The sequence below is a fragment of the Mesoplodon mirus genome, assembly GCF_964341445.2.
Source record: "Mesoplodon mirus genome assembly, chromosome: 20".
Classification (NCBI taxonomy): Eukaryota; Metazoa; Chordata; class Mammalia; order Artiodactyla; family Ziphiidae; genus Mesoplodon; species Mesoplodon mirus.
In genome coordinates, this window is record NC_138996.1 from 31,442,166 (window position 1) to 31,459,918 (window position 17,753).

A 17,753-nucleotide genomic window follows, 5' to 3' on the forward strand; every position below is an offset into this window, starting at 1 on the left:
ACCTAAAGCAACAGGGAAATAAAACAAACAAATGTGCCTAAAATTATTAGACAAAAGAAAATAATCATCACAGTAGAAAATGTGGTAGAACACTATAGAAAAAATTAATGAAACCAAAACTGGTTGAGAAGAAAAAAACACTGATGAAATTCTGGTCAGACTGATCAGGAAGAAAAAAAGAGAAGAGACACAAGATATCAGGAAGATGGTATTATTAGAGAACATATCTACAAATATTAAAAGAATAATAAGAAAGTATGATGAGAACATTTATGCTAATAAATTCAATAACTTAGCTGAATGGACAAATAGATAAATAACATAAAAATACAGACTTTCAAAGTTCATTCAAGAAGTAATAGATAAACTGAATAGTCCTATAGCTATTAAATAAATTGGATTTGTACTTTAAAATGTACCCCAAAAATGACAGAGTTACTTTCAGGACCTAAAGCATCTTTGGTGAAATATTCCAGAGGTTTAAAGAAGTAATAATACAAATTATACATGTGTTCTTCTAGAAGATTGAAGAGTTGGGCATACTTACCTACTTGGAGGCCATATTATCCTGATACCAAAGTCAGACAGAAGCACTACAAAAAAAGAAAACTACAGATCAATATATCTCTTGAATATAGAAACAAAAATTCTAAACTAAATTTTAATAAATTGAATCCAATAATATATACAACAATAATATATCTTGACAAAGGGTGTTTAATCCAGTAATTCAAGGTTGGTTTAACATTAGAAAATCAATTGATATAATTCACCATATTAACAATCTAAAGAAGAAAAAATACTGTGTTATTCTCTAAATCGATGTAAATAAGCATTTGACAAAATCCAACATTCATGTCTGATCAAAATGCCCTTCAAATTAGGAATAAAAAGTTACTTCCTCCCTTACTCAACTTCATAAAACCTATGATAACTGATGTTAACATCATGCTTACTCATGAAAGACTACCTGCATCAGAATAAATCAAGATGTTCATTTAAAATGCAGACTCTCAGGCTCTTCCTCAGCATCTGAATCTGAATCTGTAATGGGTTCTAGAACTCTGCAATTTAAATCAGCATCTGAGGTTATTTGATGATCATCTGCATTTGATAACCACTGAGCTTGGGGAAAGACAGTAAGAAGAACCTGTCTTTTCACATGTCTTAGCGACCACGTGACATAGTGATAGGATGGGAGAAGGGAATGACCACATGTGAATCTAGCTCTCTGCCTCGTGTGGGGTCCAGTCTCTGTTCTGACTTTAACTAGCTATGTGACCTTCCTTCCGTGATTTATCTCCTCTGTGCTGCATCATTGCCACTTCTGAGGACCAAACAGGAGTTTTGAACATCTCCAGTAATCCTTCAACTCTACTGTTGCCTTGCTCGTGTTGCAAAAATCTACCAACTCTGAAAGCTAAGTCACACAGATATTTTGCTAGACTAAGAAAACTAAACTTAAAAATCTGTCATTACGTGGATACATTAAGGCAATGTTGAAATAAATAATAGCAATAACTCAAGTCATCTTTAAACCTCATTTTTTTTATTTTTGTGTTTTTTAGGCTTAAATTAACTCAGTTATTATTTCCACCCTTTCTTTAAATTGTACTTTTTCCCCCAAATTATTTATTAATTAATTTATTTTTGGCCGCATTGGGTCTCCATTGCTGCACACAGGCTTTCTCTAGTTGCAGCGAGCGGGGACTACTGTTGGTTGCGGTGTGCGGGCTTCTCACTGCGGTGGCTTCTCTTGTTGTGGAGCACGGGCTCTAGGCGTGCGGGCTTCAGTAATTGTGGCATGCAGGCTCAGTCGTGTGGCTCACAGGCTCTAGAGTGCAGGCTCAGTAATTGTGGTGCACGGGCTTAGTTGCTCCGCAGCATGTGGGATCTTCCCGGACCAAGACTCGAACCCGTGTCCCCTGCATTGGTAGGCAGATTTTTAACCACTGTGCCAGCAGGGAAGTCCCTAAATTGTACTTAGGGATAGCCAAATGAACTTAATTTGAGTTAACTTCAAACATTTCATTTTGGAAGGTGACGTTTCAGAGGGCTGACAAATCCAAGAATTCTTTAAACATCCTCTATAGTTTAAGTTTATTACAGGTTAATGTGAAGTAGTGACATCCAGTGGCCAATTAGGTAAAATGCAGAACAAGTGAACTGCAGGAAAACACAACATGTAGACAAGAATGATTTTTCCTTGGAACTGTAGTACAATTTCAAAGAGAAATCAAACTCTTTATATTGTTTCTTTCAGGGAATAATTTATCTGTTACAGTTTGCAATTAACTGTACAAGTTGCATGCCTCTTATTTTATCCTTTATATTTCATATCGACATTTCAGCATAGCTTCCTATAAAATCTAGCATACTCAGCCATTCAAAATTCTGTTTTTTATTCTGTTCTGTACAAGTTCTCCCATCTGACTCTCCCCCTACCCACTTATCAAAATGAATTTCCCAGAACACATTCTGTTTAGCAGATGGTCAGGGCTGTTCACCTATGGAAGGCATGAGTTCCTTATCTGGCAAAGAGTTGCTGAGCTGTCCGCAGTCACGTGACTCCATCTCTTTTCCCTGCTCTCTGCTTCTATCTCCAGAGCATTAAAAGCAAGTAGAAACTCTGAATTGAATATATCCTGTTTGACCATTTGTTTCCAACTACAGCTTTGAATAGATCCAGTTAGTACCTACATAAACATTTTGTTTCACCTGTACAACAGACATAGATGAAATTATTATCTATCACTCTGTTTCTCTCAAAAAAAGACAGTATTTCACTTTTGCATGACAGCATGCTTTTGGAGATGTTTTTTTCTTCTCAGGTAGATAACAGGTTGGGAAAAGAAAGAATTATTGTTACAGAATCCCATTGACTCTTCTGCAAGAAAATGTCACAGTTTTACTACATAATGTCCCAGATGTGCTACAAAATATTCTGGCCACTATATAACTAAAACCTTGGAAATATGAAGATAACCTTTCAAAAGAGATTAGCCATTAGTCAATATTAATTTGTAAACTGTTGGAGACCTTATAAATATACCAGATAAAGTGCTGACAGATATTTTAACAATCAGTAGAGATACCCCTTTTTAAAATAATTGGGTTTGATTAGATTAACTATTTTGAAGTTGGGTTTTAACTGTGTAGCATGAGCTATATCTTTATAATTAACATATTTAAGTAGACATGGCAAGAATTATAAACAACTTCTAGATATAAAGTGTAAAGGGTAAGTAATGTTTTTAATGTTCTAGTAAAATGGTTCCTTTTATTATTAGTATGTTCCTATGTAATGTGCATTTTGCATGTAAGGAATTGAATAATAGAGGAAGGAAGAATTTAACAATCTATTTTTACTTAGGTGTTATATTTTTGATCATTAGAATTATGTTATTTTAATATGCCATGTTTGGTTTCCTAGATATATGTTAAAGGTGACCAAAATGCATATTAAACAGAATAGATCATTTTTACACAGTGTATTAGCAAGACAGGAAAAGATGGTAGTAATATTGGGAAGTGCATGGTGGGAAACAAACTTAGAGGCTTCTTCTTGGGAGTGTGTATTGTTGTGATCTTTCTGGAGGATAAATTTGCTATATTTAAAAAACTTTCAGGTGCATACCCTTTGATCTAGCAAATCTCCTTTTAATGTTTTATTATGGAGAGGAATATATATATATATATATATATATATATATATATATATATATATATATATACATATGCATGTATACATAGTGGATTCTTATTATTCCTGGTGCTTGTGTTCTGTAAAGCTGCCAGAGACACTGGATTAGTGAACATGGCCTGGCGCTCTTAGGGGAAACATGGGCTTAGGTTCCTGCGAGCCTTTGGCCACAACATTATCATCAGATGATCAGTTACATGATCTTGCTTCATGTGTGTTTCAGCTTGAAGACGCTTTATTTAATACATGTTGCTGATTGATTAGCACTTGACGCACAGCCAACAGCACCGCAACTCAGGCCTGAATGAAGCCGACCCCTAACATGTATTTTCTCTGTGAGGCATATCACAGCCTCCTTCCACTGAGGGACCCTAGAGGGCACTTTGCCACTGGGCTCGGGGTCCCCAAGACAGTGAAATTGCACAAAATGGAGAAAAACATGTTACTAAACAAACTGCAAAAACATGTTACTAAACATACTACAGAAGGACACTTGTTTGCATATGAGAACTGAACTTAAAAGGCAGAGCACCCCTTTTTCTGACCTCAGCTGGGACTGTGTGGGGGGCAACTCCAGTTTCCAGCCTCCTGTGCATATACGCAAATGAGCACAAAAGCCCTGCAAGGTTTGGTTTTGGGGTTACACATAAATTTTAGTGAGTAGATGAACTGGCAAAATGAAATCTGCAAATACTAAACGTTTGCTACAACATACGTACATTTACATGTATATGTGCAAGAATATATAAAGATGTGCATCACAGTATTACCTATGATTTTAATACACTATAAATATCTGGTTTAAAAGTTAAATGCACATTCCCTGAAAATACTACCCAAAATAGCATGTTGAAAAGCAATGTTAAGTTACAGGGGACCACTGCCTTGCCAGAGCCTTAGTATCTGGGAGACGGGACAGCAAAGCATGATACTTTGAGTTTGTAGAGTTTGGTCTGAAGTGGAAATTTCAGTGCAGTCTTGGTGGGATTGGGAGAGTTCCATGATGTAACAGTTTAGGGTTAGTACAAACACAGATGTGGGTTTAGGGGAGAATTTGTTGAAGCAAGTCTTGAACAGTCATTTTATGGTTACTGTAAGTTTAGTCTAGTATCCCTTTATAAGGATTTTCAGAAAATTCCTGACACACAAAATAAAGTCATTATATTGGCTTTAAATCACATAATATATACGTTATACATCCTAAAATCATCACATCGGCTTGGACACTGCCTCCAGGTCATCAGGACTTGACTCTGCTCAGACAGGCTCCCTGTCTAATAGCTCCCAGATCAGTGTTCTTAGATTTACACCAGTGATTTCTCCTTGTATAAAATTGTGTTTCACATCCAATGGAAAAAAATTAGCAGATATCTCTATTTGCTAAACTCTAGCATTACTTTAATGAGGGAGATGGTTTAAAACCCACAAATCCTACTTCAAGTGTGTCAGTGATTTAAATGACTTGCATGTTTGAACAGAATAACAAGGTCATGACCTTTATGAGAATACGAAATTTCACCTGGGAAGTTGGAGCAAGGAGTAGCTGGCGACCTGTCATTTCTATCCTAGAAGGGGCTTCCCTTGTCTTCCCAGGGTCCCCTCTTCTCAAATCTACTGTAGCCGGGCCTCCACTGCATACAAGGGGGCCCCGGTCACACAGCCAGATGTCTCTACAGCCCCCTAAGTTCAGAAATGAAGTTATTGGTGCATATGATCCATATGAAATCTATAAAAGTGGAAATAAGCAAGTTGTGTCCTACACCTGGGTCCAGTGCAGGACTCCAAAGGGAACATCATGTGAAACAAGGAGATGACGGGGTGGAATGGGGCAGCTGAGAGGGATCTGGAATGGTGGGTTGAAGTGTGAGATTCAATACGCTGCATGTTACTGAAGTACTAGGTTACTACTCACGCTCAATTACCAGTCCTCCGCGAAAACTGAACAGGTACTAATTCCTTGATCTGACTCTTCAGACAAGTACTCTTCTATCAATGTCCTCAGAAGTCTGGCACCCTCCAGTAGTAGGTACAGAGGGGGAGCTGCCACTGTGCTGGGGGTGAAATGCAGGTTGAAAACGCCCAGGGGTCCCATCTTATTTTAAATGCCCGTTTAATTTATGGACATGGGCCGAGCTTCAAGATAAAGTAAGCTGTATAGTTAACATTCTGATTTTACAAACACAGAAACATGGACATCTTAGGATGATTTTTAAAATGGTGTGGGATTAGAACTAATACAAGGAAATGTTAGGTAATTAAAATGTTGTGTAAATAGTTGTGCTTTTTTATACCAATCTTAACTTTTGATAAAAAGGAAATGGCTAATTTCTCAGTCTACAAGGAATCACTAAAGTTTAATTTCTTAGTTTTGACCACACCTAATGAAATCAAAGTAAATGCCTTAGTATCCTACTGAGATCACCAAAAAATAAATATTCACCATCACCCTTAATAACATTCCTAACATAATATCTAACACTTGAAATAAAATGTTCTTGATGATTTATTTAATATGAATAAGGACCTGGTGTGTACCACACATTTTCTAAGTGATTAGTGTTAATTCTTTGGGTAAAATTATAAAATAATTTTGGCATCATACTCCATGTCTTTGGAGAAAAGGACAAACTGTGAAGAGCTCCATCATGACTGGGCAGGTACATAAAGAACTGGTCCTGAAATGGTCTACATTTTGATCTCAGTGGAGAATATTTATGGATAAAAATTCAGTGAGCTGTACATTTACTGCTAGAGCACTTAGGTACTTCACATATCTGTGGTATACTTTAATAAAATAATTAAAAATCATAGTATTGAAGTTTAGATATCAGCTCCTTGCATCTTTGAAGACACCAAAACCCAGAGAAGTTAGCAGACACTTCTCAAGACTGGAGGAGCCGGGCCAAGACTCAAACCTGGCACTTCCAGCTCAGCAGCTGTTCTTATCTTTGCTCTAAATAAATCTGAAACAATCGACACTGATTTTCCTTCCTTGGCAGAGACATTGAATGACAAAGTTCTCTTTCAAGCAAACACTAAAAACCTTGAATTAAACTTTGAATGATTTCTGAAGGCCTCATGAGATTGCTATACATAAGTCGGTAAATCCCAAATAGTGACAATTTTCAGGACCACAGTGTTCTGTGGGCTAAGTCCTCACCCTTACCCCACGTAGGTTGCTGAAACCCTAAACTTTATTGCACACTTGCAGTCATTTCTGCATCTACCACAGGACACTCGAATCCCTGGATTCATTTAAGTCGAGCAACTTGCATGTAAGTTATAGGCACTGTTGTTTGTTCTGGATATAGCACCACCTTTAATCCTTTTCAAGTAAAAGAAATCACACCTTTCTTAGTCCTTCTGCAATTATTACAGCATATATTTCCATTTTATAATCTTTAAGCACTATTTTAAATTGTCTGCATTCTGGGTAATGATATTTAAAATCAGATACTTATTTTTAAGCCATGAATGTTGAGTGGAACTTTAAATCCCTTAGAAGTGCTTGTGAAGTCAAGGTTTACTGTTGAAGTTAATTTATGATAATAAAGCTTGTAGTGACCTACCTGTGCTTTAATCAGTTAGGCTAATTTGTTTTCTTCTTCCTTAGCTTTCTCTAAGATCTATAATCCACTGTTTTTTGTTGTTGTTGTTGTTTTGCGGTACGCAGGCCTCTCACTGCTGTGGCCTCTCCCGTTGCGGAGCACAGGCTCCGGACACGCAGGCTCAGCGGCCGTGGCTCACGGGCCCAGCCGCTCCGCGGCATGTGGGATCTTCCCAGACCGGGGCACGAACCCGTGTCCCCTGCACCGGCAGGCGGACTCTCAACCACTGCGCCACCAGGGAAGCCCAATCCACTGGTTTTTACTTAAAATCATTCCATTAAAAAATTAATTTTCCTAGTTTATTTCAGTGTAGGAGTTGTTCATTATATTCTTCCTGCATTTAATGAACAGCTTCAAATTTTAGTTGAATGATAAATCACTCCCCAAGCCCTACAATTTGTATAGCAGTCTAAGCACATGGCCTTTAGAGAACTTGTTGGCCCAATAAAACTGTAAATCCAGGCTCTTTTCCTAGGATATCTCATTTATTTTTCTCTATGTAACTGACAGAGAGATTAGAAAACATGTGCAAATAGCCAAATAGTAGAATCAGGATCAAATCTAGACAGTCTGACTCTGAAGTATTCACCTTTATATCCTGGGACAAGTAGAACATAGATTATGTGATCATGATGCAGAAGAAAATACAAGTGAGTTTACCTTATTTGCTAAAAGGAAATGGTAGGAAATGCTTTATCGAAGGCCAATATATTTGTACCTGAAACACAATCAGCAAGATAACTTCATTATCTCCCTATCTCAATGTTCCCATCTTTGAAATGTTCTGCTCTGAGACAATTTCATCCACAAGTTTTCAGACTCAGGGAAAATTTGCCTGAGAGATTGGTGGCGTGTTCGGACTAGCAAGCGCTCAGTTTTCCAGGATATTATAGGGCCCTTTGATATGAATTTCACTAAGCTTCCCTTCTCTGATGTTAGTGACAACATGACTGGCATCATATTGATTAGGATGTCACTGTCCCTGGCATCTCCTTCAGAGATGACTCCCTCTTATATTCTGTAAATTCCCTTAACGTTCAAGGACTAACAGGCTTCTACCTCAGTACCAGCTGGCTGAGGATAAAGGGGAGTGTGTAACGCCCAGCCTGCTCGTGGGAGAGCCGCAGTGCGTTGTTCTAGAATATTACTGTAGGAAGACACCTCCCATGTGAGGGGACGTGGTGCTAGTGGGCATCTATGTCCACTTCCTTATTAGAATATTCATCAGACTGATTAATGTATGTGCACTTCTGTGTTTTTCTTTTTATATAGAAAACATAAATTTGTTTAACACCGAGCTGTTTAAGTGGTACCAAAGATCAAAACAGTCAATTCAGTGCATCAAGATGTAAACAGAGAAAAATTAGGTCAGAAAATGACAAGGTAGAGCAGTCTTCTAAAATCCAGTTACAGAGCTCAGTGCTTGTTCTGGATTCTTAACAACAAAACATAACCCCCACGAGGCACCTGTTCGGTTCCTGTAACATCTTGACAGTCCTAGGAATCAAGAAACTCACTTGCTGACCATGCACACTTTTCCCTACATAAATCGGTTGACTGCTTGTTTCTATTGAGTCTTTTTCTCTCTTCTCTGGCAAAAAGCCTAACCTTAGTTTGGAAAGAATTGAAGAAATGCTCCTCAAACAGTTCCAGAGCGGGGAACTGATTCTTAAGTGACTCTGACCAATTACATGGAGCCTGCCAGGCAAGCGGCTGACCTCCGCCCAGAATACTGGCACTCACATGAACCTTCTGACCCATGGCTGGAAATGCAGCCAGCCCTGTGCTGCCCTCTCCTTGCAGATGCCGTCCACGGCAGAAGAAATGACTTTGCCGGCCCAATTTGCTATTCCACTGCAATTTCCCTCTGGGTCTGCTCAGCCAGTTCTTTTGTAAGCTGTGATTTGAGGAAGGCACATGTGAGTAACTGTATGTCTGGAGGGGAAAAAAAATGAGGACACCTTTTTACTTTCTTTCCCCCTATTTGGTCAAAGTGGAGTTTCTTTGACTTTTCAAAGGGGCTGATGTGTGTGCAGTCCTCTCATTTTCAACACCGCGGTCACTGCACCCTTTAGTGTGAATTTAGCCGAGCTGTATCACCCTTGTATTTGCACAGTCACTTAATGTGTCCCACAAAGCATGACAGCAGCTTAATTTGCAGAGCTGTTACGTTTCCAGGTAATGGGAGTTCTTCTTTCTGGTGCTATTTAAAAGATATCCATTTCATAAAAGCTGGTGGTTTATCAATGTCCTTGCGAAATGTTCCTCCTACTCTTGTTTGTAGTTCCTTAGTTATATACTGCTGTGATTTTTTACCCTGGAAAACTTTGACCTTTGCTCAAGGGTAAAAGGCAGCCTTGAGAAGGGAACCAGGGGCCATGAGTGCACCAGTGCATCCCCCCACTCCCGACACCCACTGCCTTCACTGCAGGAGCCCCGCACACATCACTTAGAAGCCTTTTCTGCACACAGAGCAGACTGAGAGGGTGGGACCTACAGCTGGATCATGTGAGAAAAAACATACCCAACCCAACAAGAGGAATGCTGCTGATTGAAAAGCTGCTCGTGATATCCCTGATATACTTCCAGGGGATATTTTCCTTTCAGACATGGAAGAACTCTAAAAAGGAGAATAGTTTCTGCCAATGCAGCAGGGAACAGGCCTCTCCCATGTGGATGGAGGTCAGCAAATCCATGGGACGATGCCAAGTAGCTTTTTATGGTTAATCTGTCACTATATTTGGCTTGTTTGGGCTAAAATCCCTTATTTTCTTCTTGTCGTGTGATTGTATTTTGCTTAAATGCCTGGGAGGTGGTGGTGGTGGTGGTGGATTTCCCCGAAGTTTGGCAGAACTTGGCCTGAGATGTTAATTATTCAAGCATTATTTGATTTGTATTCTCTAACATAACAATATTTAGACTGTGAGTAGAGGAAAGAAAATTCCTGTGGGAATTAGGGACCCCCCCCCCAACTCCCCCCCACTGCCAAACACACCATTACTCTCATATGGCTTTAAGCAAAACAATTAACCTCAGTGTTCTCAGCTGTAAAATAACAGGCTTAGAAAAAATGATTTCATCGATGCAGCCCAATGAGAAAATGACAACTCATTCTTGCTAAATACAAAAATGTAAATTTTCACCTTTAAATTTATAATTCACTGTTCAAAATAAGTGGCATCACTTTCCCCAGAACTCAGCAGTATCCTCTAAGAGCTTCAGAAATATGATCCTGTCCCTCTTTCTCCAGTTAGAAGCCTCAGGGAAAGATTGCACTGCTGGATTCCAGCAGCTGAGACTGGGACCAGCAGAGCAGCTGTGGATACGTACAGTAGCAAACCGTTTTGGCTCTGAGAGGCTTAAAAGGCTTAAGGCACCTGTACACCTGGGGTTGCCACTTCTCTGCTGGAAAGCCCCACATTTCTGGCTGTTACTCTGGCCATCAGGACCTTAATTAGGAGTTTAATGTACAGTGTAGCTAATAACTTTATCCATGACCACCTTCCAGCCCCCTGGCAAGGCCCAGGGAAACGACTTTCTTCCTAACACCTCCTTCTGCTCTATACCATCCCCCCGTGTTTTCTTCCCATCCAAACAGGAAATAAAAATATAGGATAAAATTAATAAACTGGCATTTGCATTCTGGCATCTTCATTTCTATGACCGATCGTATTTCCTCTTTCATATGAGTACTGGCTAATTTTGTTTGCCCCTGCCCTCCATTTCCCCATCAGATTTATCATGCCAAGTTTATTTTATAATTTTTTGACCATTGGCCAGTCAGTATGGCAAAAGTTCTTCTTTCCTTCTTATTTGCATGAAACTATGTTCAAATCTCTTTGGAACCCAGTCTTTATGCCTTGGGTTCTGAATCTGCCTCAAGACTGTAAGTTTACTAAGGTTGTATTTGTTTAATTTATCTTTGCTCTTGATACCTCACTTCCCTGTATACTGAAGGCTAACACAGGAAAAATTAGGTATATATCTCAGTTTTTTGTGTTTTTATTTTTATCTCTAATGAATGAGTTCCAAAATTTTGGATCAGTAAAAGCAAAGACATAAGAATATGGTTGAGTACACAGTGAGTATACCAATGTGAATTGGAGGTAAGAATTCAAGTACGGAGGTAGAAAAATAATTGGATCTATAAATCAGGTTTTCAATGTCAAAATAAAGACTCTTTGTAAGCCCAGTAGCCAGTGTACTGATCTCTAGAATTCACCTAATAATAGGGCAACCCAACAAATTACAAATAATTTCTTGCTGCAGTGAATTAAAAAATAATAGCATGACCCTCCAAATAATTTAGTAATTAGATCCCATTTATTTTGGGTATAGATGAAATAATTACGGAAGATTAGCAAGGCAAGGCATTTTTAATTTTTTGCATCTCTTTCCTTACATTTTTTAATAAGCTGGGTATTATTTGGTATTGGTATTGGTATTATTTACATATTTCTTTTTTTGTACTTAGAGGGGTTTTGATATATGTATACAGAGGCATAACTGACACTTAATCAAGATGTAGAATATTTCTGTCCCTCCAAGGAGTCCTCTTATGCTCCCTTGTAATTAATCCCCTCTCTCCTTGGGCCCTTACAACTACTAATCTGATCACTGTCCCTCTGGCTTTGCCTTTGCTAGATGTTGTAAACGGGCTCAGAGAGGGTGTGCCTGCCCTCTTCCACATAGCGCAGTTCTTTCCCCATCAGTCCTTGCTGTAATCCTGTACATCGTTCTATTCCTTTTTACTGCTGACTAATGAGCACGATCTGCTAATCCTCTCAATAGTTTGGACATTAGATTTTCTCCCTCAATATTTGACCACTGTGAATTAAAAAATTGTGTGAGCATTTGCAAACAAATGTGTAGAAAACGTGTTTACTCCCTTGGTAAATATCCAGGAGCAGGCCTGCTAATTTAATAAAAAGCCGCCAGCCTCTGTTCAAGTGCGGTAAAGCATTAGGAATGGATGCGGGTTCCAGTTCCTCCAAATCTGCACCAGCATTTGATGTTATTAGTCTCTGCTTTGTTTTGTTTACTTTTTTTGTTGTTGTTGTTCTTAGCTCTTCTAGTAGGTGTGAAGTGGTGTTTCATTTGTGGTTTTAATTGGAATTTCCCTATTGGATAAAGACATAGAGCATCTTTCTGTGTGCTTCTTTAGCTACTTCTGTTTTTCTTTGGTGAAGCATCTCTTCAAATGTTGTGGCCCCCTTCTTTCTTTCTTTATTTTTTTGGCTTCTGATCATTTAATTAGTATTTTTGAATGAATACTTTATTAGATATTAGTTTTAAAATAATTGCTCCCAGAACGTATATATATATTTTTTTATTTTCTTAACAATGTCTTTCAAAGGGCAGAACTTTGTAATTTTGTCTCATTTTTTTTATTTTATGATATTTTATGATGTGTTTTTTTGTGTCCTCTCTGAAAAATGTATATTTAACCCAAGATTACAAAGAAATTCTGTGTTTTGTGACAGAATTTTAAATTTTTAGGTATTTATAATCCACGAGATGATCTAGTTCAAGTTAATTTTGTGAAAGATGTGAGGAAAGGGTAGAGTTTTCAATTTTGATTATTTTATTTTTTTATACAATCATCCTTTATTGCAAAGACTATTCTTTCTCTAATAAATTGCATTGGCAACATTGACAAAAATGAACTGAATAAGATTTTACATATTTCTGTAATTTTGATTCTGTTCCATTTATATGTCTGTCCAATACCAGTACTCTATCTTGGTTAGTGTAGTGTTATATTACAATCTTAAAATCCAGCTATTTTGGCTCTTTCAGGATGTTTATTTTTCCATACATTTTTTAAAATAAATTTATTTATTGTATGTATTTTTATTTTTGGCTGCATTGGGTCTTCGTTGCTATGTGCGGGCTTTCTCTAGTTGCGGCGAGCAGGGGCTACTCTTTGTTGCAGTGCGCGGGCTTCTCATTGCAGTGGCTTCTCTTATTGCAGAGCACAGGCTCTAGGCATGTGGGCTTCAGTAGTTGTGGCACGTGGGCTCAGTAGTTGTGGCACACAGCCTTAGCTGCTCTGTGGCATGTGGGATCTTCCCAGGCCAGGGCTCGAACCCATGTTCCCTGCATTAGCAGGCGGATTCTCAACCACTGCACCAGGGAAGCCCTTCCATACAATTTTTATAATTTGCTTTTCATTTGCTCAAAATCCCTGCTGAATATTTGATTAGGATATGGGGAAATATAGACCAACCTGAGAATAACAGACATGTTAATAACATAGAGTCGGGCTTCCCTGGTGGAGCAGTGGTTAAGAATCCGTCTGCCAATGCAGGGGACATGGGTTCGAGCCCTGGTCCGGGAAGATCCCATATACCGCGGAGCAACTAAGCCCGTGTGCCACAGCTACTGAGCCTGTACTCTAGAGCCCGCGATCCACAACCACTGAAGCCTTCGCACCCTAGAGCCGTGCTCTGCAACAAGAGAAGTCACTACAGTGAGAAGCCCATGCACAGTAACGAAGACCCAATGCAGCCAAAAATAAATAAATAAATATATTTTAAAAATAAATAAATAAATAAAAATAAAAACATAGAGTCTTCAGATCCATAAACAAAATGTACCTCTGAATTTATTTCTGTCTTATTTAATGTATCTCATTAATATTTTATAATTTTCAGCATATGAAACTCATATATACTTATTCAGATTTATCCCTATGCATTTCATGTTTTTTGATTATATTTCTTATACTCAATATCAAAATGTTTATTGCTAGTATAGATAGAACAGTGGTTTGTTTTCTCTTTGATTCTGCAACCTTGCTAAACTCATTTATTAGTTCTAGTAGATATTTTGCAGATTCCTTGGGATTTTCTATATTAACAAAAATACGTTATTTCTGAAAAAGTCTATTTTATAATTTAAACAATTTTAGTCTATTTTTTCCTTACTTTACTGGCTGGAACATCTGGTACAATGTTGAATAGAAGTGATGAGAGTGGATATCCTTTAAATTTCCAATCTCAGGGGAAAGCTTTCAGTTGTTCACTATTAATTATGATATTTACTGTCAATTTTGTGTGGACACATTTACCAAATTGGGCGAGTTTCCTAAGATTTTATGTGAATGGGTATTGATTTTATTAAGAGCCTTTTCAGCATCTGTTGAGATGATTGTATATGCATATATACAATAATTAATTTGTATTGACTTTGCTAATATGGTGAAAAATATCAATGTTGAAAAAAGCTTACCTTTCTGGAATAAACTCCCAATAGGTCATGATGTAATATTTAGTTTATATATGGCTGGATTTGATTTGATAATATTTTGTTAAGGACATTTACATATATGGTCATGAGTGAAATTATATGAAGTTTTCTTTCCTTGTAGTATCTTTGTCTGCTTTTGATATAAGGGTAATTCTGGTCTCATAAAATTAATTGAGAAATATTCCTTCTATTCTATTTTCTGGAAGAATTTGAATAAAATTTGTATTATTTACCCATAAAGTAGTTGGTAGAATCACCAGCTAAGCCATCTGGTACTAGAGTTTGCTTTGAAAGGAGGTTTTTCACTAAAACTTCATTTATTCAATAAATAAGTGATAATTTGGCTTATTTATTTCTTCTTGAATAAGCTTTGGAAGATTGTGTCTTTAAAGTAATTTGTTCATTTTTTCAAAATATTCTATAATCATTTTGTGTCTATGGGGAGTGTAGTGGTGGCATATCTTTAAGCTGATATTGGTAGTGTGTATTTCCTATCTTTTTCCCTACTAGACTCACTAGCATTTGTTTTTATTGTTTTCTCTATTGTTTTTCTCATTTCTATTCCATTGAGTTTTACTCTTTTTGGCTTTCTTTCAAATGTGGTATATATTGTTACCAAAAATTCATATGAAGTCCAGCAAAATGTCATTCACATTGGAGGGCAAATTCCAGCATGCTTAACTTAACCTTAATGTTAGGATTCCCTTTACCTTTATCAACTAGCAAGTCCATAAATGTTTTCAAGTTTATCTCCCACTCTTGTAAACAAGTCTTTCTAAGCCCTCCAAAAAATGTGCTAACTATTGCTTATCGGGTCTCATCAGTTTGAGATCGTCAGTGTGTTGTATCACAGTGGGGTCCTGGAGGGAGTTCAGATGATCGGACTGCTACGGTCTCAATCAGGAGCCAGTCTGGCTGCTTCCTGTCGTAAACATAGTTTTATTATGACGTGGCCACGCCCCTCCGTTGTCTATGGCTGCTTTCGAGCAACAGTAGCACAGTTGACTAGGTTGACTAGTTGGGACAGAGTGTGTGGACTGACGCCCTCAAATACTTAGAATCTGATCCCTAAGAGCAAGTTTGCTGGCCCTGAGTCTACATTGTGACACAGAGCGGAAGAGTTTGCACTGTGTCAGGCAAAATGTGAAGGAGCACATGGCCCCTGCCAAGTGGAAGGAAACTGTCTGATGGTCCTTGCAGAGTTGTGCAGAGGCAAACATGGCTTTCGCCATGTCAGTAACGCCAACCAATTCCAGAAACTGCACTGATCCGCTTCGGTAGCGTCATCACACGTGGGACAGACTCTGCAACAGAAACTGTCACCTGCTTAGTCTTGTGACACTGAACAGCCTTCTCACCGGCCTTACCATCTAGTTACTGGAGAGGATCCTTCTGCATCTGTGAAACCCCTGGAGGTGGCACTCGTCTCTGCACTTCCTCAAGGATGCAGTGCCTCCTTGGTTTTTCCTGGCAGAGAGAAGTTCAGTCCGCTTCCACTTAGTTTCCCATCTAGCAGTCATCACTCCAGAGCCCCGGGGTCAGTGGGAGGACTCTGCAACTTGCCAAATACATCTATTATAATTACAAGCTGCAACTATGATGCTTCCATGTGGAAGGTCTTCGTTGCTGCTTAGACCCCGTGGCGTGAACCTGGACCAGATTCTCATGTATCTCATAATCTCTCTAGTCCTCTGTTTGACTTCGGAAACCTAGAGCAACTTCACAAAGCCTTGCTCTAAGTCTTCCTCAAGCAAGCCTACATCCAGTTACTAGACAAATCGTACACTGGGGAAAAGAAATGCCTGGGCCTTTTAGGGATGTTAAATATAATACTTGAAACAGGTTGATGTTAACTCCTGGAGACCCAAAGTCAAATTAGGGGACAGCAGTGGCCAGAGACAAATGAAGGTTTGACTCAAGTCTGTGGACCTCAGTGGTCCAGCAGGCATAAGGGGGCATTTTGTCCCAAGCAAGCGTGAGTGTGCATCATTGTGATGCCACCACAAGCTGGGGATGGCCTGGGTTCCATTTCTCAGCAGGAAGGAGCTCTGAGACACAGTAAGGGCCAAGAACATAAACAGAACAACCCCAAATCCCCTCTTTTCGTGCTGCGTTAGTCAGTGTTCAGTTAGGAAAACAGAGAACAGTTAGGAATTTCAAACTGAAGGGACTAACACAAGGGATGGGTTTCAGAGGTGTTAGAAGGCTTAAAAACCTAAAAAAAGGATGTCACTAAGTTAACCAAAATAATAAGTGCAGGAAGACGCCATCTCTATGGTTTGGGGAAAAGTTGGGACTAAGGAAACCTAAGCTCATAGGAAAGGCTCCCACAGATTTGGTGCCCAGCCTCCCGAGGGGCGATGCGAGTCAGTTCTTCCTGCAGCTTCAGGAGCACGGTGGGGGGAGGGGGTTAAGGAGAGGAGGGGGGAGCCCACCCTGTAGTCGCTCAGGTGTCCAGGTGGAGGTGCAGCCCAGGGCCCCTTATACCTCTGTGGGGTCTTGAGCCTCTAGGCTGAGTCCAGTTCCAGGAGGTTCAAAAGAGGCTGGGCTCTGAACACAGTTGCTACTCTTGGACCCAGCTACTTCTCTCTGATGATGCTAGAGAAACAGGAACATAGGAGAGAACAGCCTTCTCCCTTCCCTCTGCCTGTTACTCCCCTCCTGTTGATAGAACCACCTGGGAAAGCCGTCGGGGAATGTGGTTTGCAGGGTTCACACGTCAGCAGCTCATAGAAGGACAGTGTTCCCCTCAGGGAAACAGGCATGTATTCATCAGTAGGCAACCTAAGCTGTGTTTTTAAACATTGCTCTGTTTGTTATGTGGAGAATGGGCAGCAAAGGGCAAAAATGGAAGAAAGAAGTTAATTAATTCATGGAGTTACTGCAGTGGTGAATCCGACTAATCAATAGAAGTTAGTGGGGAAATGCTGAAACTGAGGAACGTTTTTGATAAAATCATGTGAGAAGTAATATTTTGTCAGAGTTCTCAAACAGGCTAAATGCAGGATAACAGATTGCACACATATTGCCTTTTGCAGCGTATTAATGAGAGATGGTGATACCGAAGAGTCGTCTTTGTCATCTTTACAGTGAAGGAAATCTGAATAATCTCCCCATGGTGAAGCTAGCACATTAGTGCTTGCTAACGGGGCTGGATGATGCATACCTCTGCATTATACATTCCTCAGTGA